At 47.0% G+C, this 12,697-nt stretch overlaps 1 pseudogene; it reads left to right on the top strand.

Moving 5' to 3' along the window:
• LOC122129137 overlaps positions 1–10,847 on the top strand; it is a 17,658-nt pseudogene extending 6,811 nt beyond the window's left edge.
• The last annotated feature ends 1,850 nt before the right edge of the window (positions 10,848–12,697 follow it).

Here is a 12,697-nt window from a genome sequence, read left to right as displayed (position 1 = left end):
GTTTTGTCCTGCAGCGAGTTTCTGTGAGTCCATGAGGAAGTGTTGTGTGTGGGTTCTATAAATGTTCTCTTCTTCTTCTGTTGTTTTGTCCTGCAGCGAGTTTCTGTGAGTCCATGAGGAAGTGTTGTGTGTGGGTTCTATAAATGTTCTCTTCTTCTTCTGTTGTTTGGTCCTGCAGCGAGTTTCTGTGAGTCCATGCGGAAGCTGAGGGAGACCCCGATCGTGCAGGGCATCGCTGACATCATGCTGGCCAGGGTGGGCTTACAATTCTTTCCATTCGGTTTCTTTTCCTTTAAGCCCCAACACACACACACACACACACACACACACACACACACACACACACACACACACACACACACACACACACACACACACACACACACACACACACACACACACACACACAAACACGTTTCATAACGCTCTGCTCAAAACCCTCCCCACATCTACCTGGCTATGAATACACTTCCGTCTAGTAATGGGAGGAGCCAAACAAGTAAACAAATAAACAAACGTTGTCATCAGCTCATGGCCTGTGGGGGTGTGTATGTGTGTGTGTGTGTGCAGCTTATGGCATGCTTTGAATGTTCTCTTTAGTGCCATTCTCTTCCATAAACTCAAATACTGAAAGGAAACAAAACCACTTTGAACCTAATCTCATGGATGTGTTTGTTAATAAGTGTGTGTGTGTGTGTGTATGTGTGTGTGTAGTTCGAGGGCACAGCAGGAGAGGAGTTTCAGGAGCAGGTGTCTCAGCAGAGCAGCCAGCACAGTCAGGCCCTGGAGCTCATCAAGAACAAGCAGCGCAAAGACCCACGCTTCGCACACATCATACAGGTAACACACACACACACTATAAAGACCCACGCTTCACACACATCATACAGGTAACACACACACACACACACACACACACACACACACACTAAAGACCCACGTTTCGCACACATCATACAGGTAACACACACACACACACACTAACGACCCATAGACATACATTTCTGTATGTTGATATTATACCAACAGAGGATGTGTTTGTTTGGTTGGGTAATCACATGTTTGTATGTTGATGTTTAAAGATCGCATGTTCTAATTGGTTGATTGGTTGAGTAACATGTGATTGTGATTGGTTGATTGGTTGAGTAACCTGTGATTGTGATTGGCTGATTTTAGGAATGCGAATCCAGTCCTCACTGTAGGCGGCTACAGCTGAAGGATCTGCTGGTGTCCGAGATGCAGAGGCTCACCAAATACCCATTACTGCTAGACAACATCATCAAACACACTGAGGGTACACACACACACGCACACACACACCAAATACCCATTACTGCTAGACAACATCATCAAGCACACTGAAGGTACACACACACACACACACACACACCAAATACCCATTACTGCTAGACAACATCATCAAGCACACTGAAGGTACACACACACACACACACACACACCAAATACCCACTACTGCTAGACAACATCATCAAACACACTGAGGGTACACACACACACACACACACACACACTCTCACACACACACAGGAACAGGAATAGAATTTGATAAGACCTCTTTGTCCCATGGTCTATCATGAGCTAATGTTAGTGCTGGGTGTCCACTCGACTACCTTACACCTACTAATGACGACAAGTCACCAGGCATACACACACACTCACACACACACATGCGCGCACACACACAATGATCTCCTGACTGATACGTACAATCTAACTCTTACACACTGACCCCCTGCTTACTAACACACAGGCACACATACACACACACACACACACAAACACAAACGCACACTCATCTCTCTGAATACTATATAGTCTTCCCTCGGATGGTCGCACACACCACATCTTTTATACTCACTAATGCTTGTACTGACCTGTCCATCATAGACTTACATGGATACACACTCACACGTGGCCACTCACTCTCTCTGTCTCTCTTTCTCTCTCTCTGTCTCTCTTTCTCTCTTTCTGTCTGTCTGTTTCTCTCTCTCTCTCTCTCTCTCTCTATCTGCCTGTCTGTCTATTAGTCACTCTGTCTCTCTCTCTGTCTGTCTGTCTGTTTATTAGTCACTCTGTCTCTCTCTCTGTCTGTCTGTCTGTTTCTTAGTCACTCTGTCTTTCTCTCTCTGTCTATCTCTTAGTCACTCTGTCTCTGTCTGTCTGTCTGTCTGTCTGTCTGTCTGTCTGTCTGTCTATCTCTTAGTCACTCTGTCTCTGTCTCATTTACAATTACTCATGCACACGCCTCTCTACCTTTTACATACACACACACACACACACACACACTCTCTCTCTCTCTAACTCTGCGTTCTCCTCACACAGCTGGCTCCTCGGACCTGCAGACTCTCCACCGAGCGCAGGCCTGTTGCCGCGGGATACTGCAGACGGTCAACGAGTTCGTCAGGGAGACGGAACACAGGCAGCGGCTCAGCCAGTACCAGCGCAGGCTGGACATCTCGCAGCTGGACAGGCAGGCCAATCCGGTCGCAGCACAGTTTAAGGTACCACCCACAGTCTCCAACTAAATCTGGTACTTCTCGTTTGCTACACCCTACCAGCGATCTTGCTTTTCCTTCATTTTCTGTCTATTAATATTCCTCTCTCTGTCATCTCTAAACCCCCCTCCCCCACTCTCTCTCTCTCTCTCTCTCTCCCCCTCTCTCTCTCTCTCTCTCTCTCTCTCTCTCTCTATCTATCTATCTATCTATCTATCTATCTATCTCTCCCTCTCTCTCCCCCCACTCTCTCTCTCTCTTTCACCCCACTCTCTCTCTCTCTCCCCCACTCTCTTTCTCTCTCTCTCTCTCTCTCTCTCCCACTCTCTCTCTCTCCCCCTCTCTCTCTCTCTCTCTCCGCCACTCTCTCTCTCCCCCTCTCTCTCTCTCTCTCTCCACACTCTCTCTCCCCCACTCTCTCTCTCCCCCTCTCTCTCTCTCTCCGCCACTCTCTCTCTCTCCCTCTCCCTCTCTCTCTCCCCTACTCTCTCTCTCCCTCCCCCACTCTCTCCCCCACTCTCTCCCCCACTCTCTCTCTCTCTCTCTCTCTCTCTCTCTCTCTCTCTGTAGAATCTGGATCTGACCACCAAGAGGATGATCCATGAGGGTCCTCTGACCTGGAAGGTCAGCAAAGATAAAGCACTAGGTGAGGTCATCTGCTCATTATTTTACAATGGGATCGGGCTGGCCATCAGAATGGTCACTGTACCACCATGTTGCCTTGAAATACAGGACATGCAGGACTGTGTGTGTGTGTATTTGTGTGTGTACACACGTTTCTGTGTGTGTTTGTGCACGTTCGAGTTTGTATGTGGTGTGTGTGTGTGTGTGTGTGTGTGTGTGCTGTATCTCACTCCTGCATTTGTGTGTGTGTGTGTGTGTGTGTGTGTGTGTGTGTGTGTGTGTGTGTGTGTGTGTGTGTGTGTGTGTGTGTGTGTGTGTGTGTGTGTGTGCAGAGGTGCACGTCCTGCTGCTGTGTGACCTGCTGGTGCTGCTGCAGAAGGGCCCGGATGACCGGCTGGTGCTGCGCTGCCCCTCACGCTGGCTGGGGGGTGGAGGGGGGGGCAGCGGCGACTCCAAGACCTCCTTCTGCCCCATCGTGCGCCTGGACTCCCTGCTCGTCAGATCAGTGGCCACTGGTACAGGAGGGATGGGGAGGGAGGAGGGGGGAGAGTGTAACCTGATGAAATGAGTGAAATTAAGGAATTCATTAATGATCGAAGAAAGGAGTCGGAATGAAGTCAAAAGCTCTTGATCTGGTGTAGACTCTGTTCACACGTAATGTCTTTTTCTGATGACCAATGCTGGTCAGAGCACTTTTTTCTTGAAGAAAAAAATCGCTGTTCCAAACTGCAGTTGAGAGCATCTTTTGTTACCATAGCAACTTATGCTAATGTAGAGTTAACATAGGGTAACAGGCTAGTTATACTGAAATAAACACAAACACTAACCAGAAACTCCTAAGACATGTCCAGTTTTCCTCCACTAATCAATATTGGAATATTCCTCAAGCGAGAAAAAAACGCCCTGAGTTGCAGAATAAAACCACAAATGGCACTGTTTCAAAAGAAGCTCAGGTTTTTTTTTTTTTCATCCATAGGATATAATATATATTATATATATATATATATATATATGTGATTTAAATATATGTATTAAAATGTATAACAAACGCTGACGTCACGTGTGAACACAGCCTTGGCAACTGGCTTTTGGGTTTGTCTTAGATGTTTGGTTTGCTGGGTGGTGGATTAATTTGACCAAGGTGCTTGAAGTAAATCTTTAAAGATCCAAAGCTAAATTAAGACATAAATTGGTGGATTAATGGATGAATGAATGGACTGAATGGAATTTTTTTCATAGTGCACTGAAATGTTCCATGTTGAATTATGATTGGCTGACGTGTGGTTGATTGACATCTCTGCTCGTCCTCCCTCAGACAACAAGGCCCTGTACGTCATCAGCACCTCCGAGAGCCAGATCTACGAGCTGATGGCCGGGACCTTGTCCGAGAAGAACACGTGAGTGCAACACCAGCTGCATCTGGATTGGCTTTTCAGGGTGAGTGGCAGCTGACTGACCAATGATCTTGCTTCTTGCGTTTGTTTGCTCACAGGTGGAAGGACTTGTTGGAAAAGACAATCTTACTGGCCACAGAGAATGCGAGATCAGCCAAACAAGGATCGCAACAAACCACGTGAGTTATAAATGTTCGCCATTGAAAATAAGAAATCCATTCTCTTTTCCATTCTAGGCATGTTTTTGCATTCATTGCAGTCATTTTGTTTTATCAAGTGTAATCAGAGTTTAGCCCTTTCAGAGTTCCTGGAAGAGTTTCATTAGAAACACACATGTTGCTCCAGCTCTTCTCCATCCTAGTCTCTCACTCTGTGTGTCGAGTCTTTTGTTTTCTCCGGCTCCCTTTGTGAACTCTGGCTGGATGTGTATTTCAGTGCTGTTTGTTCACCCCCTCACCCCCTCTCACCCCTCTCCCTGTGTTTGTGCTCCTGCAGCTCCAACCTGGACTCCCCGGGGGGCCCCGCTTACCAGCCAGGTGAGATCTGACGCCGCCCTGTGACAGGAACCCTTATGGAACCTGACGTCACAGCGCTACAGTCATCCGTAAACAGGAGAACCATCCGTTTGCATTGGACCTCTGGCTCATGGGTTTAAAACCAGTGCCTATTGCCACTCGTCATTAATGGATATTGGAAAAGAAGCTTTTTTTATATATATATTTTATTTTTAATGTTAAGGTCAAGATGAATGCAGCACTGACAAATCGTGCTGTAATCACTGTCGGAAATTTAAGATGACATTTTGTATATTTCAGTGTGGCTTTCTGAGTTTCCTTTAGTCGTGCTTAAATCCTCCCTCCCTCCTTCTCCCCCTTTAAAAGTGTTGTTAGCAGAGAGCTCCCCCTTAATGGAGCGGGAGAGGGAGAGGGAGAGGGAGTCCCCCAGTGACGAGGACAGCATGCTCACGCCCACCACACCAGCCGACCCCGCAGAGGCCTTCATCTGCACCGACCAGAGCAGCGGGATAGCAGAGGCAGCGCTACATGATGGTGAGAGAGAGAGAGAGAGACAGAGAGAGAGAGAGAGAGAGAGAGAGGGTAAGAAAGAGGAGGGGATGAGAGAGAATGAAAGAGAGGGAAGGGAGAGAGGGTGAGAGAGTGAGTTATGCCATCGATCATTAAAAATGCATATGGGTAAGAATGATCCCCCATCCTTCATTGTGTTTAGGTTAGTGGATAATAAAAGAATATAAAAGTCCTTTCCACAGTACTAGATTAGTTATGTGTAGGAGTTTGTGGCCTTGACTGCCAATCATAGTTGTCACTATGCCAACCATCATGCCTGTTTTAATTCTTCATCCTCTGTGTCTCGTTCCTTCCTCTCCCTCAGTGGAGACTCTCAGGCAGTTAATATTCCGAGACCTCGACGACGGCTGGAGCCAAGACACGGACGACACGCCCACCAATGAGACGGCCAACGAGAGGAGCCCGTTCACGGACGGACAGCAGCCTGAGCCCACTGAACCTGCCAACTCTGACTGCCCCAGCCAATGGGAGGCTGAGGAAGCAGAGGAAGCCCCGCCTCCAGAGGCAGAAGCTCCCGCCCCAAGAGTGATGCGGAAAGGTAACGAGACCAGCTCATCTCAGGTCGTTACGGTGAAATGATGGTGCCCTTGGAGTAATTTTTTTGGTGTGTTTTAGAAACCTGTGACTTGTTAATGATTGTTCTTCCTCTCTTCTATCTCTGAATCCTAAACGTTCCCCCCGTCTCTTTCTCTCCCACGCCCCCTCCACCCCTCTCTCTGCATGTGCTTAGAGCTTGCTATGATTAAGCTGATGTGATTTTAATCCTTTTTTATATGTTACTTTCTTTTCCTACTGCTTCTTTGCAACACACGGCCACACACACACACACACACACACACACACACACACACACACACACACACACACACACACGCACGCATATACTCTGACACGTACTTGTGCTGTACCCCCCCCCTGCACTGACAAACCTTGCTCTTCCCTCTCCACACACACACACACACACACACATGTACACACACAAATACACACACACACCCTATTCTCACTGCCCTCATACTTTCACGCTTTCTCACATCCTCTCCCTCTTTCTCACACACTCGCACTCACACTCACTCACTCACTCACTCACTCACTCACACACACACACACACACACACACACACACACACACACACACACACACACACACACACACACACACACACACACACACACACACACACACGTATGCATGCTTGAACACACACACACACACACACACTCTTGTGCACACACATTCCTCCCCTCCTTTTTCAGCTGTGGGTGCGGGTTCTCCTTCTCTTCCTGACGACATCACTGATGATGTCAACATCCACTCCAGCCAATCGGCAGAGTCGAGAGGTGGGGACAGTGCTCTTGGTAACCTCGATCCCTCGTAGATAGCTGTGTGTGGATGAGGAGACTAGACCCCTAACCGTTGCCATGTGCTTTAAAGGTACAGTCCTTTGCTAGAATCAAGGACTGGACCTTTTAAAGGATGGCATATACAAACACCACTGTCCTCAATTGAGTTCATCAATCAAACCAATCAATTTGCCAGTTAGAAATTAAATATTCCAATTAATAATCACATTTGTATACAATCCACCACAAAAGTAAACAATCTGATTTGTGTGATTGTTTTAAAGGGGTGTACTCTTCATCATCCTCACAACGTTGTGGTGTTGAGCAATATTCTAGACAATTTAGTTATAGGTCCTTTATATTTCATTAGCTGGAATATTTTCAATATTTTATGGGAATAGAGAGAGATGAAAGTCTAGCTGTATCCAGCTTTTTAGTTGACAACAAAATGACAAGAAAATGACACAGCTTCTTGCTGTTACGGCCAGTGGTTGCATGAAGAGGTGGTTTTGAGTGTAAAATGCATGGTGTTTTCACCAAAAACAGTCTTGTTTTTGTGATGGAAGGTCACACTTCCTGAAGTCCTAATAACGACCAGTATATGGGACAAGTTAACGTCGTCGTTTACATTCCAAACAATTGGCATGACTCCGCCAATGAAACCGGCCTTCACATTCAGGGCGATTTGTTCAACTCCAGTCAGATCCCCTCTCTGTCTGTGGATGTTTGTGTGAAGAGTGAGCATGGCATTGTTTCAAATCCGCTAACTGGCCTGAGGGGTGTGTGTGTGTGTGTGCGTGTGTGTGTGTGTGTGTGTGTGTGTGATGACCACAACAGTAGAACATAGTTCTCCGCAGCACTTAGGCTGAAGGAGACGTGCGTCAGGAAATTGTTTGTGTGACATATTTTTACTGATGCCTTTTGGACTCAACGTCATGTGAGATTCTGGAACATTCCGTGTCACTGGTTTAGGGGTGAGCGTGTTCTACTTCTCATGTTTGGAGCTCTTCAGATTCAACCCAAGCCTTAAAGTCAGAGCTGCTTGGCTGAATGTGACATTTTAGAAACATTGTTTTACTCTCAGAAAAAAATATATATATTTTGTCTGTTCCAAGCAGTCTGTTTTATCTGTCTGTTATCTGTGTTGGTGTTGTTTCAAGGCCTTGTTTAGTCTCTAGGCAGTGCTGCACAGTCAAGAGAGAATGGTGTGGTACGAAGATGACTCGACATTCTTGCAGGGGAATAATGTTGTGGGTATGTCGTCGTCTAGGCAACATGTTCTACCTGGTGATGCCCCAGGAGGCTTCGGAGGGCTTGTCTGAGGAGAGCAGCACGGATGACATCACTCGCCCCCCATTACTGGAGGTGACCTCGTCACCGCAGCAGAATTCTGAAGAAGGCTCCGGCGACGCCCCCTGCCTTTCACTGACCAATGACCGACACGAGGGCCAAGACCCCGCCCCCTGCCTCTCACTGACCAATGAGCGACCCGAGGGCCAAGACCCCGTGCCCAGTAAAGGGGAGGTGACGAGCGTCGGCCAATCGCCTGTGAGCGCCCAGCGCCACGTGGTTAAGAACGTGGACGAGATCTTCCACACCATCGGGGAGCTCATGAGCAAACTGCACAAGCTAAGGGTAAGGAATTAGACACACACACACACACACACACACACACACACACACATACACACCATTGGGGAGCTCATGAATAAACTGCACAAGCTAAGGGTAAGGAATTAGACACACACACACACAATTTCATGTAATTACTGAAACTCCCCTTCTGTAAGGAATTAGAATTAGAAGATATATACACACACACACACACACACACACACACACTCTCTCACACACACAGACACTTGCTATTAATTACTGAAACTCCCCTTCTATAAGGAATTAGAATTAGAAGATACACACACACACACACTCTTGCATGTAATTACTGAAACTCCCTTTCTGTCACTCACACACAGTTGTATACACACATCCTTATACCCAGTGTTTCAAGGAAACAGCCTGAGTGATCAGCTCTGTAGACTTTCATGGTCTGTATGTGTTCAGTTAAGACAAGCACCTCTATCTTTCTCTGTCCCTCTTTCTCCCTCTCTTTCTCTGTCCCTCTTTTTCTCTCTCTCTCTGTCCCTCTTTTTCTCTATCTCTCTTTCTCTGTACCTCTTTCTTTCCCTCTCTCTTTCTCTGTCCCTCTTTTTCTCTCTCTCTCTCTGCCTCTTTTTCTCTCTCTCTCTTTCTCTGTCCCTCTTTTTCTCTCTCTCTTTCTCTGTCCCTCTTTTTCTCTCTCTTTCGCTGGTTATCTTGCTCAGTTACTCTCGCTCTCACCCTCTCTGATTTCTTTTATGAGGTGTCACTCTTTCTCTCTTTTTATTTTCCTGTCCTCCACTCCCTCCCTCTCTCTCTCACACTTATTCTCTCTCTCTCTCTCATTGTCTCCAACACGCTCACAAATACCCACACACACACACACACACACACACACACACACACACACACACACACACACACACACACACACACACACACACTCACTTGTCTGTGTCTCACTCCTCATCCTTTCCCTAACCACCGGCCTCCTCCTTTTACAGGAAATAGAGGCGGCTCACTCTCAGCTGCTGAAAACACTACACGAGCCCTCCCCAGCCAATCAGGTCTCAGCCGACGTCAGGCAAACCACACCCACCGTGGTCAGGACGCCCTCTCTGGACCGAGGGGGATCAGGAGATGGTAAGTGTGCCTGGGTTCAAAGGTCATTGGGTCATCCCAAAAAAAAATAAACACCCAATTGCCTGTTCAATCTGTGCTTTAGATTTCATCCTCTCACACACCCCCCCCCCCCCCCCTTGTATGTATTATTTAAGCTGAAAGATGATTCAATTCAGCCTCCAATGACAGAAACTCTTAAATGTAACAAAATACCACAGATCCAGGCCATTGCTGGAGATTTCACAACCTAAAAAGCATCAACAAGGTATCGATACAGGTCCACTGTCCCCTCCAAAGAGAGGTGAAAAAAGTGGTTATTGGCTCAAATAGCAGGTTAGTTTAGCTGCACATTGGAACACTGCCCCATGCTGTGCTCAGAATGCTGCTTCCTTGCTGAGTAAAGTTATTATCCTGGGAGCAAAATAAATTCAATGTGGGAAAGTTTTATCCACTATTGAGCCTGGAGGCTCTGGTTTATATATCACCCGTAGGGATTAAGTGTAAATGCTGTGAGGATGCTTTCCGTGTGGCCTGAGCAGGACACTGGTTCTGTTTTGAATGGTATTTTTTATCTGACTTGTCCCTGGCTGTTTAGCATTCACTTCAGTAGGGAGTAATGGATGAATGGGCTGCTACTTTCTGTCTCTTTCAACAAATGTCTCTTTTTTTTTTTCTCTCCTCGCTCTTTCTGTTCATCCCATCCAGGAAAAGAGGGAGGCCCCGTTGAACCCAAGCAGCCTGAGATCCAGTCCACCGGATTCTGACACCACTTTGGACACACACACACACACACACACACACACACACACACACACACACACAGACTGTTGGACTGGAACTCCAGCCGCCCCTTGTAATCCCAGCCCAGACCCAATTTTGTACCCAGCATGCCTTGCACCAGGAAGTAGTATCCTGACTGTAACTTATGTGTCGTTCCTTTGTCACCCACGCTGGCTCACAGAATCATGGGAAATGAAAAAAGAGAAGAAGAGGCTTTAAAAGTGAAGTCTAGTAAGAGAGAGAACGTGAAGACACGAGTTGAAGACTGAACATTTGAGAAGAAAAGGAATAGAGGAATTGGGAGGAAAACGTGTTTGAAGGAGGACTTTCGGGAAAGCACTGAAAAGTGTTAAAGAAGTTCCAAAGTTGGCGAAGTGAAGAAGCAAAGGAGAAAGAGAGGAAGAGTGGAAGAAGGAAGAGGAAGAGGAAGCAGAGCGAAAACTTTTGAAAGAGAGAAAATGAAGGTTGATCTGAATAGAGAAATAGAGAACTGAGTGGATGAACAGTAAAAAGGCAGACTAAGGAACAACTCTCTGTCAAAGGAACCCAACCTCGCCATACTACCCCACACCCACACACACACACACACACACACTCAACCACATGCACCCACCCCCCAGCACTTTACCCATAATGCATCTGTACGCCATGCAAAGCTCCGCCATGTAGCAGAGAAAATTGGACAGGGAAAGCGCCACATCCGACTCCATGTTGGCTCGCCTCCCTCACTGTGATGCACCCACTCACGCGTACCTAAGACTTGAGCCAACATGGCAGACAGAGCCAAAATGGCAGTGACCTCCATCACTGGTTGCCTTAGTGTACGTGCCCTGCTACTGAGGCCCGAAGGAACAGTCTGAAGAAGGAATAAAACAAAAATAATCAGGTTCTTTTTCTTCTTTTTTCTTTGCACGGGGACTACTCCCCTGCCATTGGACGCTGAGGACTGGGATACTGCATTAGTCACGCTCATCACGTCATGATATATGTATATACATGCTTTTTTTGTGTCGACATTGGAGGAAGGAGGGAAAACAAACATACTGAAGGAAAAGAGATTCTATCTGTTCACATATTTCATTTTTGGTTTATTTTTTTATTTTTTTTGGTTTGGTTTTTCTCAACTGAAGGAATACTGATACAGTCCCCTGTCTTGTTGCTGACACGCGTCTCCTAAAGGAAAGAGCCTGGTTTGGTGTCCATGGCCACGTGCCCCGGCACACCACGACTGCACCACAACTGCACCATCACTGCACCACGACTGCACCGCTCTCTACTGTACTGCTGTGCCGGCGACGGCATCATTCCACACTGACGTTGGAAGGACATGGTAATGTTACATACGTAAGAAGAACGAACACTATTTATGAATTCTGTCTGAAGGCAACAACAATGAAGAGACACGTGTCACGAAGAACATTTGAAAACCCATCTCATCGATGCACCCCCGACTCAGTAACACACTCCTCTACTGTATGTGTAAATACTGTGAAAACCGCCCCCCTTAGGCCCACCCCAACACCCACCACCATATTATGCTGACCTTTTCACCCCTGACCCTCGACCCCGGGCATCAGTCTGGGAGCCTGTGGGTACACCAAGGGACGAGGCTCTTAAGACTGGGTGGCCCAACTGTAGTTTCCATGGGGACACGGCCGTCTCCCACACATATTTAACCTTATTAAACACTAAAAAGAAAGAAAAGAAATGTAAGATGAGAAGAATAGGATAGGGGATGAGAGTGGGGAGATGTAGTTATGGGGTTTGAGCAGAACAGACCGTACCCCAGATGAGAGTGGGGAGATGTAGTTATGGGGTTTGAGCAGAACAGACCGTACCCCAGATGAGAGGGGGGAGAGGAGGAAGGGTTCTGTGAGGATCACTGCTGCATCATGGGAGTCTGAAGAGGAGGATCACTGCTGCATCATGGGGGTCTGAAGAGGAGGAAGGGTTCCGTGAGGATCACTGTTGCATCATGGGAGTCTGAAGAGGAGGAAGGGTCCGTGAGGTCACTGCTGCACATCTCAGGGGGAGAACTGTACAGCCCTCTTTTCTCTCTTCTCTCGTTCTCCCTTTTTATCCTTTCTTTATTTCACCCTTATGGATCATGTTGAACTGCCCTCCCTGCTGCTTTCTTCCCCTCCTCTTCTTTTCATCGCTACCTCTTTTCTTTGCCATGAGTCCTTCGTTTCTTTCTTTTCTTACTCTTATCTTATGTTTCTCACCTCCATTT

This window comes from Clupea harengus, unplaced genomic scaffold (genome assembly GCF_900700415.2).
Source record: "Clupea harengus unplaced genomic scaffold, Ch_v2.0.2, whole genome shotgun sequence".
In the NCBI taxonomy this organism is placed as follows: domain Eukaryota; kingdom Metazoa; phylum Chordata; class Actinopteri; order Clupeiformes; family Clupeidae; genus Clupea; species Clupea harengus.
This window is presented reverse-complemented; position numbering and strand designations above follow the sequence as displayed.